The sequence below is a fragment of the Styela clava genome, unplaced genomic scaffold (assembly GCF_964204865.1).
Source record: "Styela clava unplaced genomic scaffold, kaStyClav1.hap1.2 HAP1_SCAFFOLD_18, whole genome shotgun sequence".
Taxonomy (NCBI): Eukaryota; Metazoa; Chordata; class Ascidiacea; order Stolidobranchia; family Styelidae; genus Styela; species Styela clava.
Window position 1 is genome coordinate 350,001 of NW_027556465.1, and position 5,000 is coordinate 355,000.

A 5,000-nucleotide genomic window follows, 5' to 3' on the forward strand; every position below is an offset into this window, starting at 1 on the left:
AACCCGACTCCGAGAAGACCCGAAGCGGCCAAGGCAAGCGCCCCTATGGGCCTAACACCCGCCGTGGGACGAGGCCTCGATCAGAAGGACACCGGCGCTCGCCGTCAGCCGCACTGGGACTTCCGTACGTCACAACTCGGCGCGCTCGAAAAGCGCGCAGATTCGACGCTGGACTCTTCCCGGTTCACTCGCCGTTACTCAGGGAATCCCTGTTGGTTTCTTTTCCTCCGCTTAATAATATGCTTAAATTCAGCGGGTGCTCTCGCCTGAACTCAGGTCGTATGTGTCAAGCGGGCCGCTTCTTACACGGCCCGCTGGCATCGCAAGTCGTCGCCGCCGGCGCCGACCGAGCGCGTACCGTCGCCGCCTTGGCCCACGGTCGGTCTTGATCTCGTGACCGGACCGACCGACCTGGACCCGCCCCTCGAACGTAGTTGAACACGTCGAGGGGCCGGCGGTGTACGGGACACGCGGTCGCGCCGAGAAAGCTCGGCGACCGCTTCAACTTGGGGCGACGCCCGGCCGTCTTCGCAGAAGCCAGGCGACGGCCCTCGGGTGAGGACGAACGCGACCCTGAGGCAGACGCGGTCCCGGGATTGACCCGAGACCGCAATTCGCGTTCAGAAGGTCGACGTTCAATGTGTTCTGCAATTCACATTACTTCTCGCACTTGGCTGCGTCCTTCATCGACTCGCGAGCCGAGTGATCCACCGTTAAGAGTCGTCCTCGACGTTTCGCCCGGCGCCGAAGCGCGCGGACGTCACACTGTGGGATCGACCACAAAACCACCACCGACAACAACTGCACAAAAACACCAACAAACGGCGCCGAGCGACCGCCGGGCTGGGCCGGCGGCACATCGAGCGCGGTGCCCAGAAGCCACCATCGCACTCGGCTGCCTTGCTATGCCAACGTGTTACGCGTGTCGCACGGGGCGGAACCCCGATTGACGGCCGCCCTCTCGGCGGCACCCAAAGACAATTAAGTGCGCGGTCGGCCGGGGCCTACCACCACTTTCGGTAATGATCCTTCCGCAGGTTCACCTACGGAAACCTTGTTACGACTTTTACTTCCTCTAAATGATCAAGTTTGATCGTCTTCTCGACACGCCGACGCGGCCGTTGCCAGCCGCGACGGGGCCGATCCAAGGATCTCACTAAACCATTCAATCGGTAGTAGCGACGGGCGGTGTGTACAAAGGGCAGGGACGTAATCAACGCAAGTTGATGACTTGCGCTTACTGGGAATTCCTCGTTCAAGGGAAACAATTGCAAGTCCCTATCCCAATCACGAATGAGGTTCAACGGGTTACCCGGACCTTTCGGCCTAGGTTAGACACTCGCTGCTTCACTCAGTGTAGCGCGCGTGCGGCCCCGGACATCTAAGGGCATCACAGACCTGTTATTGCTCAATCTCGTGTGGCTAAACGCCACTCGTCCCTCTAAGAAGTTAGACGCCGACCGAGAAGGTCGCGTAACTATTTAGCATGCCAGAGTCTCGTTCGTTATCGGAATTAACCAGACAAATCGCTCCACCAACTAAGAACGGCCATGCACCACCACCCACAGAATCAAGAAAGAGCTCTCAATCTGTCAATCCTACCTGTGTCCGGGCCGGGTGAGTTTCCCCGTGTTGAGTCAAATTAAGCCGCAGGCTCCACTCCTGGTGGTGCCCTTCCGTCAATTCCTTTAAGTTTCAGCTTTGCAACCATACTTCCCCCGGAACCCAAAGACTTTGGTTTCCCGGAAGCTGCCGGAAAGGTCGTCATGGTAACGCCTCCCGATCGCTAGTTGGCATCGTTTATAGTCAGAACTAGGACGGTATCTGATCGTCTTCGAACCTCTGACTTTCGCTCTTGATTAAAGAAAACATTCTTGGCGAATGCTTTCGCAGTAGTTCGTCTTCCGCCGATCCAAGAATTTCACCTCTAACGGCAGAGTACGGACGCCCCCGTCTGTCCCTCTTAATCATTACCTCGTGCTCCGAAAACCAACAAAATAGAACCGAGGTCCTATTCCATTATTCCATGCAACACTATGCAGGCGAACAGCCTGCTTTGAACACTCTAATTTTTTCAAAGTAAACTTATCGGCCACCGCCGACACTCAGTCAAGAGCACCGACGGAGAACCGAAGGTGAGGCGAACGCAACCAGTGACACGCCTTGCGACGGACCGGCGGCGCTCGCCCAAAATCCAACTACGAGCTTTTCAACCGCAACAACTTTAGCATACACTGTTGGAGCTGGAATTACCGCGGCTGCTGGCACCAGACTTGCCCTCCAATGGATACTCGTTAAGAGTTTTAGGATGTACTCATTTCAATTACAGGGCCTCGTTAGAGTAGTGTATTGTTATTTTTCGTCACTACCTCCCCGTGTCGGGAATGGGTAATTTGCGCGCCTGCTGCCTTCCTTGGATGTGGTAGCCGTTTCTCAGGCTCCCTCTCCGGAATCGAACCCTGATTCCCCGTTACCCGTTATCACAAAGGTAGGCACGTAGCGTACCTTCGACAGTTGATAGGGCAGACACTTGAATGATACGTCGTCGGTGCAGAGACCGTACGATCCGCGTGGTTATCCAGAGTCATCAAACGTCACAGGACGAACCCGGTCGGTTTTGATCTGATAAAAGCGCGCCTCCCGAAGTCGGCGCTTAATGCATGTATTAGCTCTAGAATTACCACAGTTATCCACTTCGCTTACGAGACCAAATAAACCAAGACTGATTTAATGAGCCATTCGCAGTTTCGCTTTACGAGAACTCGTACTTGCACCTGCATGGCTTAATCTTTGAGACAAGCATATCACTACTGGCAGGATCAACCAGATAGCTGCGACAGCTGCGCTCGGCCCTTGCTGGGCCGCCCGGCGCGTGCTCGTCGCATTCGTTTAAGACCGAGGCGATCGCCTGCGGCCGTACTCAGCTTCGACAGTCGCTGGCCGCGACGTCCACGCTCTCGCCGGCAGTGCCAGGCGGAGCGATTTGCGTTTTTTCTTTGCTCGCCCTCTCTCGGGCTCGATCCATTCAGTTTCGCACAAACAAGAGCTCTGCCGGCCGCCTGCAGCGGTGCCTAAAACCCGGGCATAACAATGCGACCGTTCTGCTAGGCCGACAAGCGCTCAAGCCAGACGCTCGATCGAACGCCCCCTACATATTAGTCGAGACAACGGCTCGCTCATTAGCATCGCGTTTGTACTTTAACTTTTTTCGGCTCGGCTTCTTTCGACGCCGATGCCGGCGACGCAGCACTCTCTCGCCCGCCAGCCACCGAGAAAAGGGTGCGCTCCGACCGGCCCCGCACCGCTCTTTCTTGGCTCATTCGAAATTACTGTCTTTCGCTCTGACATGCCTTACCTAGGGTTAGGTTAGTATGCTTGCACGTTTGTACTTTAACTTTTTTTGGCTCGGCTTCTTTCGACGCCGATGCCGGCGACGCAGCACTCTCTCGCCCGCCAGCCACCGAGAAAAGGGTGCGCTCCGACCGGCCCCGCACCGCTCTTTCATGGCTCATTCGAAATTACTGTCTTTCGCTCTGACATGCCTTACCTAGGGTTAGGTTAGTATGCTTGCACGTTTGTACTTTAACTTTTTTTGGCTCGGCTTCTTTCGACGCCGATGCCGGCGACGCAGCACTTTCTCGCCCGCCAGCCACCGAGAAAAGGGTGCGCTCCGACCGGCCCCGCACCGCTCTTTCTTGGCTCATTCGAAATTACTGTCTTTCGCTCTGACATGCCTTACCTAGGGTTAGGTTAGTATGCTTGCACGTTTGTACTTTAACTTTTTTCGGCTCGGCTTCTTTCGACGCCGATGCCGGCGACGCAGCACTCTCTCGCCCGCCAGCCACCGAGAAAAGGGTGCGCTCCGACCGGCCCCGCACCGCTCTTTCATGGCTCATTCGAAATTACTGTCTTTCGCTCTGACATGCCTTACCTAGGGTTAGGTTAGTATGCTTGCACGTTTGTACTTTAACTTTTTTTGGCTCGGCTTCTTTCGACGCCGATGCCGGCGACGCAGCACTCTCTCGCCCGCCAGCCACCGAGAAAAGGGTGCGCTCCGACCGGCCCCGCACCGCTCTTTCATGGCTCATTCGAGTTTACTGTCTTTCGCTCTGACATGCCTTACCTAGGGTTAGGTTAGTATGCTTGCACGTTTGTACTTTAACTTTTTTCGGCTCGGCTTCTTTCGACGCCGATGCCGGCGACGCAGCACTCTCTCGCCCGCCAGCCACCGAGAAAAGGGTGCGCTCCGACCGGCCCCGCACCGCTCTTTCTTGGCTCATTCGAAATTACTGTCTTTCGCTCTGACATGCCTTACCTAGGGTTAGGTTAGTATGCTTGCACGTTTGTACTTTAACTTTTTTCGGCTCGGCTTTTTTCGACGCCGATGCCGGCGACGCAGCACTCTCTCGCCCGCCAGCCACCGAGAAAAGGGTGCGCTCCGACCGGCCCCGCACCGCTCTTTCATGGCTCATTCGAGTTTACTGTCTTTCGCTCTGACATGCCTTACCTAGGGTTAGGTTAGTATGCTTGCACGTTTGTACTTTAACTTTTTTCGGCTCGGCTTCTTCCGACGCCGATGCCGGCGACGCAGCACTCTCTCGCCCGCCAGCCACCGAGAAAAGGGTGCGCTCCGACCGGCCCCGCACCGCTCTTTCTTGGCTCATTCGAAATTACTGTCTTTCGCTCTGACATGCCTTACCTAGGGTTAGGTTAGTATGCTTGCACGTTTGTACTTTAACTTTTTTCGGCTCGGCTTCTTTCGACGCCGATGCCGGCGACGCAGCACTCTCTCGCCCGCCAGCCACCGAGAAAAGGGTGCGCTCCGACCGGCCCCGCACCGCTCTTTCTTGGCTCATTCGAAATTACTGTCTTTCGCTCTGACATGCCTTACCTAGGGTTAGGTTAGTATGCTTGCACGTTTGTACTTTAACTTTTTTTGGCTCGGCTTCTTTCGACGCCGATGCCGGCGACGCAGCACTTTCTCGCCCGCCAGCCACCGA

General features: G+C 56.0%; 2 non-coding genes and 1 pseudogene across 2 annotated transcripts; all 3 read right to left on the reverse strand.

The window, feature by feature from the left end:
* The window catches only part of LOC144418638 (large subunit ribosomal RNA), a 3,684-nt pseudogene extending 3,404 nt beyond the window's left edge, over positions 1-280 (reverse strand).
* A 288-nt stretch (positions 281-568) lies between these two features.
* LOC144418654 (5.8S ribosomal RNA) lies at positions 569-722 on the reverse strand. The gene has a single exon (XR_013473589.1). It is a non-coding gene; the product is annotated as a 5.8S ribosomal RNA (ribosomal RNA).
* Positions 723-1,020: 298 nt separating this feature from the next.
* Positions 1,021-2,830, reverse strand: LOC144418556 (small subunit ribosomal RNA). The gene has a single exon (XR_013473546.1). It is a non-coding gene; the product is annotated as a small subunit ribosomal RNA (ribosomal RNA).
* Between the last annotated feature and the right edge of the window lie 2,170 nt (positions 2,831-5,000).